Source organism: Cetorhinus maximus, chromosome 24, assembly GCF_964194155.1.
Source record: "Cetorhinus maximus chromosome 24, sCetMax3.hap1.1, whole genome shotgun sequence".
NCBI classification, from domain to species: domain Eukaryota; kingdom Metazoa; phylum Chordata; class Chondrichthyes; order Lamniformes; family Cetorhinidae; genus Cetorhinus; species Cetorhinus maximus.
The window spans coordinates 15,794,823-15,807,788 of NC_135902.1; the positions used below are offsets into that span (position 1 = coordinate 15,794,823).

The following is a 12,966-nucleotide window of genomic DNA, read 5'->3' on the forward strand; positions in this document are numbered from 1 at the left end:
AAATAGTATCTATCGGAAATGGGAGTGGCACCTGTGGACCCAGGTTCCCAAAGTCATTTTGGATAAGCCGTGGGGTTTCACAGTTCCTTAAAAATCTAGGCCAAAGGGTTTAGGGAAATGTTTCACTGATGGACTGAACCCATGTGGCAGGCAACTGACAGGATAGAATCAACTTCCTGTTTTACACAACCATCCTGACTGCAGTCAGTGGACTGAGTATGAAATTGACCTGATCTCATCAGTTTCCTGCCAGGCAAGTCAATTCAAAATAACCCCACAGGTCTGGGGTTTCAGTCAAGCACTCTTCATGTGCTCATAGAGAATATGTCACAGTCAAGGATTTGGATATTCCATTATTGTGAATTCATGCTTCAAATCACAAATTAAATTTGTCCAATGCATGGCTCATTGGAGCATCACTCAAGGAGTGTCAGTCCATGTGTGCATCTAGAAAATGGGAGAATTGCAGAGCTTTCAAGTTGGGTATTCCAGGAATTTGACCCATGACAAAACGGTGAACCCCCTCCCTAACAGCACTGTGGATGTACCTACACCACATGGACTGCAGTGGTTCAAGAAGGCAGCTCACCACCACCTTCTCAAGGGAAACTAGGGATGGACAATAAATACTGATGATAGGCAAAATCGAAGCATTAGCCAAGCAAATTAGAAAAAAAAAGGTTAATTCCGTTTTTCTCTCCACAGATGCTGCCTGACTTGCTGAGTACTTCCACGATTTTCTGTTTTTATTTCAGGTTTCTGCAGTATTTTGCTTTGTAATCGATGTTACAAAATGTCTTCCTTTAATGCAACAAGCTGCCCAACTATTAATCCTTTCAAAGACTTTCAAAGTCTAATGAATGACAGTTTGTTCTTTGAGCTGAGAAATCTTCATCCTTAATAACAGGAAATAGATAAAGGAAATCCTTTTGACAGATTAAATGAGAAATAAATTCAGAGCAGTTGCAATCAGATTGTTATAATTGCCAGGCAGCCGTCTGTTACTGTTACTCCTGACAGAACTAGATATACAACTGGTTAGGATTCTTACTGATAATGCTTCAGTCTGCCACTGTGTGAAGGTTATAGTTTCCACAGAGCTGGTGGGCCGGACTGCAAACAGCCAATACTGGAATGAATTTAGCTTAAAAATAGGCTCAGGAATTACTGACACTTTACTGTTAACATTCCGCCCACCCCCCCCACTGCCCCCATAACATGTCAGGTGGCATAAGATTGAGTAAAGAACTTGCATTTCTATAGCACCTTTCTCCACCTTGAGTTGTACCAAAGCATTCCACAGGCGTCTAACAACTTTTGAAATGTGGTCACTGTTGTTGTACAGCAGCTAATTTGCACACAGCAAGCTCCCACAGAAATAAGACAAATAACCAGACAAAATGTTCTTTAGTGGTGTTGGTTTGAGGGATAAATATTGGTCAGGGCACAGGCGAGAGCTCCAATGCTCTTCTTTGACAAAGTGCAATGGGATGTTTTACATCCACCTGACAGGGCTGACAGACATTCAGTTTAACATTTTGTGTGAGCACCAGTACCTCTGACAGTGCAGTACTCCTTCAGTCGAGCACTAGTGTCAGCCTATATGCCATACTAATTTACTGAAGTCAGGGCTTGAACCCACAATCTTCTGATTCGAAGTCAAGTGTCAACTACACAACAACTGACACCTGTTGTCTTATATTAAATACTTCTAATAAACAATGGAACATGACAGTACTTGATTTTGAACATCTTTTGCATTCTCTCAGGCACAGGTTACTTCCCTGTGAGGGTAATCAGCTCTAGGTTTAGCTACATGGTGTAGGCATATGGTTCTCAACCAGAGGAATATGTATGGCTCAGCCTTTCACTGTACGATTTGAAATCTGCAAAGTAGCTTGCAGGGAAAGTTCATCCTCAACTGCATAAGTCGAATGATGTTGGAGTTTGCAGCTCTCGTTTCTTTGGGTGGTATCTCACTGAGGAGGGATTTTATGGTCTTTTGAATGGCTCACTGCATTTTATGGCCCTGCCCCTGCTGAAACATCATTTGTCATTCCAAAGCCCTCCCTTACTCTCCTGGCATTATGGATTCACGTTGGGGCACAGTCACATGGGTGTCAGCTGCCCTCTGGCACCTCAGGTAATTGTAACTTAATCCGTTAGGTGGGAAATGGGTCATTTCTGATCAGACGGCAATTTTACGCCATGCCTGACTTTACTCTCTGTTAAAGTCAATAGAGTATAATTGAGTGTTATGTCAAATGGCCGCAGACCTAAACCTGCTGAGCTGGTCAAGTTAAAATGACCCTTTCTTATGTGCTATCATAGATAGCAAAGTGCCAGTAGGTAATTTACTGGCCTGGGCATCACTGATGATCTTACCCATTGTCCACATTCATGCCCTTTCTACCTTGGTTCATTGGATAGCCAGTCATCAATCTTGTGATTGAACTGTCGGACTGGTTTGTCTTCTCCCCAGCCTGCAGTGGGCGGGCTAGCTAAGTCCAATTGCACCATCACCATTACTGATGGGAGGACACTGGTTAGCTCAACCCAGTCCTGGGCTGTAAGTCACAGGCCTCAGTACCACCCCAAGCAGCATTCTCACCGCTCAGCCACCACCTTGTCCTAATGGGTCAGACAACTTACAGTTTGGTCCAGGAGTCACAGATTAACCAAAAATGGGTTCTAAGGCATAGCTGATTTTAAAGCAGTTTCTTAAGGAGCATCAGTTTAGATTTGATACATAAGCTGAATAGGCAGAAAGGACATATCACTGTAACATGTGAGAATGCTTTACTGGTCCCAGAACGGACCAATGGGGAAGCAGATGGATGCTGATCTCCGTGGCTGGTGGTGGAAAATCTCCTCTGAACGGTTTACTGGTCCCGGATTGGACACATGGATGGATGAAGCTGATCTCTGAAGCTGGAGGTGGCAATCTCTTATGTTCTTGGTCTTCTTGAGCTGGCCAGTGTTAGGCCAAAGCGAGCATGGATCACTATGAAAAACTCTTTCCTGTCCAAAGTGATTTTCCCTCATGTGAGCCTTATTTCTCCAGTTTCAACCTTGATTCAGTGGATTTACATATGGATCAGCCCAGCAGCCTGTTATAAGTCTTTCTTAGTAAGGGGGACAGCTATTCCTATAATATCCAATTAATTTTATAAGATTTTTATAAGGCTATTAGAAAACCATTTCTTACATGGACTAGATTTCATCTTCACCAGCTGATAGTGAATTGCCTGTTTCCTAGAGAAGCTTATTTTCAATCCATTGATTTTTGCTTTGCCAGATTACTGCCTGGGGACTGAAAATGCACATCGACCCCCATAGTTCTAAATGTAAACATTCTTGTTAAGATGAATATATTGAGACAAGACATACATTCTGATATAAATGACTGACGCTCGCAAGGATCCATGTACTCAATGGGCTGGATTTTCCCATCGGCGAGCGGGGGGTGGGGTCTGCTCGCTGGCATGTAAAATGACGCATGGTTACGTCGGGCGGAACACCTGACGTCACCGCGCCCCACTTAAATTTTCAGGCAGGCGGGGGCGCAGCAAAATCAGCTGTGCGCCCGCCGACCTGTCAATGGCTAAGTGAGGCCATTGACAGAGTTATTGCAGTAATTAATGGACCTGCCCGTCCAACCTTAAGGTTGGGGGGCAGGCCAGGAGCCCCGGCGGGGAATAGAAAAAGCATGGAACCTCACCCACGGGCGGGATGAGGTTTCATGCAGGTTTTAAAAAATGTAATTAAAGTTTTTAAAAAAGTTATGGACATGTCCCAACTCATGTGACAGTGTCACATGAGGGGACATGTCAGGGATTATTTTTTTCCAGTTTTAATACCTTTTATTGTAGAGCCGATCTCCCTGAGGCAGCACTTAGCCTCAGCGAGATGAGTGCGCTCTTCTGTGCGCATGCGCGAAAGAGTGCACTCTCGGGTTTAGGGATTCCCCCCCGCAATAGTTGTCCAGATCCTTAATTGGCTCGCCCACGTTAAATGGCAGCGCCCCCCCTAATCGGGGGCGCCGATCAGTGGCGCACCTCTTGCGCGCCCGTACTTCAACTTCCCCCCCCGACGGGGGGAAAATCCTGCCCAATATTTGCCCATTTTTATGCAACTGATCTAAGCAGCAATAATTAAAACCCCTTTTTAAATATGAAAGCAGAGTGTAACATATTGTTATGGATCAATGCTGTACAGCATGTCATCAAAGCAATTGACTTGATCCTGTTCCATACAGCGCAATGCATCATAATAGAAGTATGGTCATGGGATAGCTATGGGGCCTGGACTACAGCTCAAATCCTGCCATAACAACTTGCGAGCTAAGCTCAATAAATCTGAGCTGGCACCAGAAAGAGATGATGATGAAAAGTTGCCGGATTGTCATAGCAACCCAACAGGATCACCAATGCCCTTCAGGGGAGGGAACTGCCAACATTACTCTTTCCAGCTTGAGCGTGGCTCCAGTCCCACATTACATGGTTGATTAATTCCTTCTAAGGTTACATAACACGCCACTCGGTTGTAACACCGTTGCTTTAAGGGACCTATCGCTTTCGGGCATTTCAGGTTGGGCAATGAATGTGGCCTTTCCAAAAATGTTCACATCCCAAGAACAGATTAAAATGAACTGGCCAAGAACGTGGTGTGCGACTGAGTTTCCAGTCATTTTTATGGGCCCATATTGTAGCAGAAAGTCTATAGTGCCAGTGTATTGCCACTCAGAAATGGTAATGTAGTCAATAGCAGGAGCAGGTTGCTCATTTGCCCATTGTGTTTGGGAATAATGTGTGGAATGAGGTGAATTGGGGAGATGAAATGTAAGAAAAACAACGTTCCAGTGTCTTCCATGGAAATCATGGAATCTTATTCCTCTACCATTCCTGTGTTCTCTGACTTCCATTGCCTCCCATTCAACCAGCGTTCTGATTTTAAAATTCTCATCCTTGTTTTCAAATCCCTCCATGGCCCCATGCTTCCCCATCTCAGTAATCTCCTCCAGCCCCACAGCCCTCTGAGGTATCTGTACTCCTCTAACCCTGGCCTCGTGAGCATCTCCAATTTTAATCGCGCCACCATTGATGGCGCCACCTTCTGTTGCCTGGACCCTAAGCTCTGGAATACCCTCCTTACACCTCTCTGCCACGATACCTTTCTTTTCTCCTTTAAGACAATCCTTAAAATCCACTTCTTTGACCAAGCTTTTGGTCATCTGACCTAATATCTCCTATGTGGCTCAGTGTCTTATTCTGTTTTACAATTCTCCTGTGAAGCTCCGTGGAACGTTTGTCACATTAAAGGTGCAGTATAAAAGTAAATTGTTGTTGTAGCCGTAGTTGTTGTTGAAATTGGTTTGCATTGGGGTCTGAAACAAAAACAAAAATTGCTGGAAAAACTCAGCAGGTCTGACAGCATCTGAGGAGAGAAAGACAGAGTTAATGTTTCAAGTCCGTATGACCCTTCATTGTCTTCATTGTATTGGGGTCTGTTGCTCTTCTCTATATTTGTAACTCTGGTCACCATGACACAAGTAAATCTCCGTTCTGCATTCATCTTGCACTCTAGCCAGTGGACCCTGTGCCTGAAGATGGGTCAAAATCCTGGCTCTCACAACCCTATAGCACCGCAGGGACATCTTTTCCATGCGGACTGCAGCTGTTCGAGAAAGCGGCCCACCATCACCAGCTTCTCATGCACAACAAGGGATGGGCAACAGCTGTCAGCCTTGCCAGCAACACCCACATTCCAAAGAATAATAAGATAAAATCTTAATAGTCCTATTGTTAATAGAAGGCAGCACTTATCCCACGTACTGTTTCTGTACTGTAGCTTTCAGTCTGTTTCATTTGGGAATGGGTAGTAATTATGACTTAAAGGAGAACGTTGTATTTCAAAGCGACAGTGTTTACATATGGTAAAGAGATGTACTGTGGCTTTAAATCTCTTTGTTGCCACTTTATGGTAAACACTTGTCCAGGCAGTTCTTTACCTCTCCATTCTACTGTAGCTCTTGACTTAACTCAAAATCACCCCAGTTCACACAAACACAACAGACGCTATCATTCGTCACACACAAGGTTCTTTCAAACAAGCCATCTCATGTCACAAAGGTGCGACATGATTAATAATGGGATATTTAATATTTTGGATCTAAAGATCCAAATCACCTGGGCCAGATGGCATACATCTTAGGACTCTGATAGAAGCTAGGGAAGGAATTTGTGGAATATTGGCTATTCCTCGGAAGGAATTATTGGACTTCATTGGGCTTTCAGAGGAAACTAAGAGCTACTGGCCAAATATCATTAACACACCACACAATGGGAATCATTGCAGGGAACTAAGCTGGGAGAAGGGCATCTTGTGGTGCGGTCCCTGCCTCTGAGCCAGAAGCTCCAGGTTCAAGGCCCACCCCAGGGCTTGATGGCTAAGGAAGGTGCGATCGTAACATGGCCAAACAGGTTGACCATCAATCTGCAAATCCTTCCATCATATGCCAGTGGCGGGTGGTAAGAGTGGGAGAGATTCAGCCATGTGACGGAAATATCATTGGAGCCTCTACCATCACTATTCATAGATCTGGACTACAACGTGCATGTAAAAGTGTATGTTGCCAGAGCAACTCAGACTCATTGGGGTCAGCAGGTTGGCTTAGTTGGTGGCTGAACAGCCGATGTGGACTGGATTGGTGCCAGCAGCATGGGGTTTGATCACCGTTCCGGCTGGGGTGGATTCGGGACCTGCCTCCTTGCCCTACCCATGGTGGAGATCAGAGGGCTGTGGGTCAGATCTCCCTTTGGAAGGGAGGAGTTTCTGGATGGAAGAGTTCCTGTGCAGTAATGGCTTAATAGGAAACAGTAGTGGGAACTGAAGAAGGAAAGTATAATGGGGTTCACAGTGATGAATAATTGGAGGAGTTCAAGTTCTGCGGTCTAGGGATGAAGATGGTTGGTAGTTGACAATTATATAAAATAGTCAATGGAATAATTCCTAGAAACTTAGGGGACATCACTTCTAATTAAAGGAGGAATATAGGACCAAGAACATAAGTTTCAAAATGGTGAAAAGTAAATTTGATCCTGTTATCAGGAAGATGTTTCTCTCAAAGACTAATAAATGTTTGGATTAATTTACTGAATAGTGGGGTGGAGACAGCACCATTAGAGAGACATGTAAAATGTAGCCAGATGTTATAGTGGGAAGGCTGAGGAACTGGAGGGATGAGCTTTAGTGGGCCAGATGGTCCTTTTCCCATCTTTAACTTGTATGGTGTCCTTACAGTAAATTCATCTAAACACCCCCCCGATCCAAGCATGGCAAACCCAGCGTACAACTAAGCCTTTGTGCATATGTTTGTCAAGGATTTACTTTCAAATGGATTGGCCTTCTGCTTTTCATAGATTTCCCTGAAAAGAAAATATGGCACTTGCCAACAACAATAAAGTTCAGTGTATTGAACTTATTTTTATAATTCCACACTTTACATGGATTTCCTGAATGCCCTGATGTCCTTCGGGCTAAAGACGAGCTGATAGTGGCCCCTGTGGTCAATAATCCAAATAAACTAACTTGAGTTCCACTTAATAACATGGGAAGTTCCTCTCCCCCTGTTTTCCCCTCTCAAGCACCTGACTCTCCCCCCACCCCCCCCACTACCCCGCCCCACCCCCCCCCCCCCCCACCCCCCACCCCCAGCTCCTGCACCTCTTCCAATGCAACATGGGGCTCCACTATCAGAAGGGAGGCTTTTTGCCAGTTAGTAGAAAGCTTGGGAAACCTATGAAGTCCAGGTTATGGCTCTTGCATGAATTCCTGTATGTCCATATTGGGAGTCAACTATACCACTTGGCTGGGCAGTGAGATGCTAAACCATGGTTCAACATCCCTGAAACACATCAGGAGATATTTCCTCCTGGATGGTCGTAGTCTTCAGGAGGTTCGCTCTCAGGATGTGGACGATGCTGTATTTATTGGCCAATTAATCTTCATCAATCAGGGCACTTTTTGTGTGGGCTCCATGGATTACACTACGAAGTCAGTCTGGGGTGGAAGGATGGTGGAATGGAAATTGGCAGCAACTGTGGTTATAGGTGGTGCTAGAGAATGGCTATGGCAAGCCTTGGAGCCTTGACTAGTGGGACAAGGTGGTCAGGCCAGAGTCTGAACAAGGTGTAGCAAGGTTAGAGACCTGACCCAATCTAACAGAACCAGAGCCCTGCCACTTCATAGCAAGACCAAAGGCCTGATAGCTTAGCAGAGCCTAATAAAGTCAAGTTGATGGGCTTGGGTGGCTTATAAAAAGAACAATAAAAACTCAGGACTGCATGACAGACTGGAATCAATTGGTTCAGATTGCTTATATAACAATCATGGATAGCACAACAAGCTATAGACTGTAATCCTGTTAAGGGATTCCAATGCTTGATATATAGAATAATATTGGATACCTATGAGTGAGTTAAGATGCTTGACATCTCCGGTGCCAACATTGCTGAGGAACAAACTCATCATGTGGGAGAGGGTGGCTATCATAGAACTGTATCGTGTCACATTGTACAGACTCTTCTTCTTAGTCCCTCAGGATTGAGAATGACTTGCTTCCACTCCAGTTCAATGGGTTCTGAGGTGACTGATAAGTCCAATGCACAATCTGCAGACTCTGCCACATGTGGGGCAGGTGTTGTTTCAAGGGTCAGGTAAATGGGTTTGGAGGTCCATGTGCTCTCTCTCATGCCTTAACTTTGCCTCTGAATATTCCCAAGGAAGTCTCTCGATACTTTCCCAAATGATCCATCTCATCCTTAAAACATTTCCACTGTCCTCCTAGGAGTCTCCTACCATGACTGAGTTCTGAACAGAACATTTGCTTTGGGAGTCCAATGTCAGGCATATGAGCGACATGTCCTGCCCAATGGAGCTGGTTTTGAGTTACTAGCGCCTTGATGCTGGGCAAGTTGGCTTGGGGGGTATGCTGCTGTTGGACCACTTTTCTTGCCACCAGGATTTTTCAAAGGCACCGCTGGTGATATTTCCCCAGTGCTTTGAGGTGCCTCCTGTAGGCTATGCAAGTGTTTGAAGGATATAGGAACATGGGGATCACTGCTGCCCGGTAAACCATGACCTTAGTCTCAGGTTTGAGATCCTGGTCCTCAAACACTCTTTTCCTGAGTTGGCCGAAGGCTGAGCTGATCTGACACTCTCACCACCCACTGCCCCAATTAACATAAGACATAGGAGCAGAAATTAGGCCAATCGGCCCATCGAGTCTGCTCCGCCATTCAATCATGGCTGATAAGTTTCTCAGCCCCATTCTCCCGCCTTCTCCCCGTAACCTTTGATCCCCTTACCAATCAAGAACCTATCTATCTCAGTCTTAAATACACTCAATGACCTGGCCTCCACAGCCTTCTGTGGCAATGAATTCCATAGATTCACCATTCTTTGGCTAAAGAAGTTGCTCTTCATCTCTGTTCTAAAAGGTCTTCCCTTTACTCTGAGGCTGTGCCCTTGGGTCCTAGTCTCTCCTACTAATGGAAACATCTTCCCCACGTCCACTCTATCCAGGCCTTTCAGTATTCTGTAAGTTTCAATCAGATCCCCCCTCATCCTTCTAAACTCCATCGAGTATAGACCCAGAGTCCTCAAACGTTCCTCATATGTTTAGCCTTTCATGCCTGGGATCATTCTCGTGAACCTCTTCTGGACCATCTCCAGGGCCAGCACATCCTTCCTCAGATACGGGGCCCAAAATTGCTCACAATATTCTAAATGTGGTCTGACCAGAGCTTATAAAGCCTCAGCAGCACATCCCTGCTTTTATATTCTAGTCCTCTCGAAATAAATGCCAACATTGCATTTGCCTTCCTAACTACTGACTCAACCTGCAAGTTAACCTTAAGAGAATCCTGGTCTAGGACTCCCAAGTCCCTTTGCACTCCAGATTTCTGAATTCTCTCCCCATTTAGAAAATAGCCCATGCTTCTATTCTTCCTACCAAAGTGCATGACCTCACACTTCCTCACGTTGTATTCCATCTGCCACTTCTTTGCCCATTCTCCTAACCTGTCCAAATCCTTCTGCAGCCTCCCCGCCTCCTCAATACTACCTGTCCCTCCACCTATCTTTGTATCATCTGCAAACTTAGCCAGGATGCCCTCCGTTCCTTCATCTAGATCATTAATGTATAAAGTGAAAAGTTGTGGTCCCAACACTGACCCCTGCGGAACTCCACTAGTCACCGGCCGCCATCCTGAGAAGGACCCCCTTATCCCCACTCTCTGCCTCCTGCCAGAAAGCCAATCTTCTATCCATGCTAATACCTTGCCTCTAACGCCATGGGCTCTTATCTTACTGAGCAGCCTCCTGTGCGGCACCTTGTCAAATGCCTTCTGGAAGACCAAGTGGATAACATCCATTGGCTCTCCTTTGTCTAACCTGCTTATTACCTCCTCAAAGAATTCTAACAGATTTGTCAGGCATGACCTCCCCTTGATGAAACCATGCTGACTTTGCCCGACTTTACCATGCACTTCCAAGTATTCTGAAATCTCATCCTTAATAATGGACCCTAAAATCTTACCAACGACCGAGGTCAGGCTAATCGGCCTGTAATTTCCCGTCTTTTGCCTCACTCCCTTCTTAAACAGGGGAGTTACATTAGCAATTTTCCAGTCCTCTGGGACCCTCCCTGGCTCCAGTGATTCCTGAGAGATCACCACTAACGCCTCCACTATCTCTTCAGCTATCTCCTTCAGAACTCTGGGGTGTAATCCATCTGGTCCAGGTGATTTATCCACCTTCAGACCTTTCAGTTTTCCTAGCACCTTCTCCTTCGTAATGGCCAACATCCTGGTTTAATAAGGAAATAGAAAGTTGTGCACTTTACAGTAAAGCTCTGTAGTAAATCAAAGGCTTGGGGTGAATCATCATTGTTTTTAGAATCACAATCACAAGCAGAATAGAATTAGTGGATAGATACAATGAATGTTATTATACATTGAAAGCTTTGTAACGGACTGATTAAGCTGAGTCCCATCAAGTATCATGTCTATGTATTACTTTTATAACAAAATATCAGACAGGAGTCTCTCCCACAACCTCATCAATTTTCTGTACAATATCCACCTCACTAAATAGCTCAATGTCTTTACATGATGCAGCCTAAGTCCAATCTTGAAAAATGTTTATCTAAATTTGACTTTTTTTCGTGACAGGTATGACAGGAACAGCTGATGCTTAAAGTAAATATGCAACCATTCCTCGTGTGGTAATCGGAGTGGGAATATAATCAGGGAAGGGAGAGGGGGAAGATAGAAGTTTGCGTGCTGAATATTGGCACTGGAGTCTTCTCAATGCAGCCTTGACCAAAAGTGGCATCCCCTTAATGTCTCCAGCCAACAGCTAAAGCTTTGAGCAGGCTTCCACTTGTTTCTGTAACATTTGGTTGCTTTTGCAATTGGCAGAAGAACAAAGAGAATTAAATGTCATGCTGATCAGAATCATCGTGCCTTGGAGGGTGAGAAACCACCATCACCATTTAAGTGGCTGCCTGTGGCATTGTCAGGCTAAATTTACAGGGTGTAGAGAGGAAGGGAAAAGGAAGAATTTCCTTTTGCAGCTACTGATTCCGACCGTGCGCCTCAGGTTGGGACAAAGTGGTCGTTCCCAGGAATTCTCACACTTCCCCTCGCTCCATTTCACGCGCGCACACATGCACACACACACATGCGCACACACGCATGCATGCATGCACGCACGCATGCACACAAACACACATACACGCGCAAACACATGCACACACACATACACACACACACACAATCATATCAGTTGGCAATCAGAATTTGTTTAAAGTCCTAAACGCCACTCTTAGTACCCATTAACAATAGACAGCCATCAGATATTGAACAGTTAGACAGTGAGTACATCTTCCTCAACTCCGCCCAGCAACGTGCTATAATCCCAACTTTAGAGCAAGCCCTCTGTTGTCCCAAATTGGATATTCTTTCCACTTCTCACACACCCAACGTGGTCATTCCAAGCAAAACAACAATTTAGTGCCTGAATTGTGCTTTGTTAGGCTAGATCTGCCTCTGACCCATATCCAAGAAGAATTTCAGGGCTAGAAATTCTTCCCCTTACTGGATATTTAGTCCTGCAGACTTGAATAGATCTGAATTTCAAAGGATGCCTAAAGCAAACGGCAAATCTGACTCCAGCCCAGACAAGTCTCTACACCAGGTCACTTACAGCATTGATACAGCGAGAGAGAGAGATAGAGGGGGGGGAGAGAGAAAGAGAGAGAGAGATAGAGATAGAGAGGAAGAGAGTAGAGAGTGAGGGGGGGGAGAGAGAGAGGGGAAGAGAGAGAGAGAGAAAGAGGAGGGAGGGGGAGAGAGAGGGAGACGGGGGAGAGAGACAGAGGGGGAGAGACAGGAGAGAGAGAGAGAGAGGGAGAAAGAGAGGAGAGAGTGAGAGAGGGGGAGAGAGAAAGGGGGGGGTGGTGAGAGCAGAAGAGAGAAGGAGAGAGTGAGAGGAGAGAGAGAGAAACATAGGGAGAAAGAGAGAGATGGGGAGAGAGGGGGGAGACAGAGAGCAAGAGGCGTAGAGAAAGAGAGAGAGGGAGAGAGAGAGAGACAGAGACAGGGAGAGAGGGAGAGAAAGAGAGAGAACAGGAGGGTGACAGAGCGAGAGAGAGAGGAGGAGAGAGAGCAAATGAGTAAAAGAAAGTGAAAGAGTAAAAGAAACAAAAAGATATCTATAAATGAGTAAATGGAGGGAAAGATGGATAGATTGGTAATAGATACATTGGTAGGTAGAAATAAAGAAAGTCTTGTGTTTATATAGCGCTTTTCACAGCCACTGGACATCTCAAAGAACTTTCCAGCCAATGAAGCACTTTTTGAAATGTAGTCACTGTTGTAATGTAGGAAAGACCAAAATCGG

The 12,966-nt window shown here is 45.1% G+C and overlaps 1 protein-coding gene across 1 annotated transcript in view; it reads right to left on the minus strand.

The window, feature by feature from the left end:
* cacna1g (calcium channel, voltage-dependent, T type, alpha 1G subunit) overlaps positions 1 to 12,966 on the minus strand; it is a 1,015,897-nt gene that overhangs the window by 378,680 nt on the left and 624,251 nt on the right. The window lies entirely within an intron of this gene.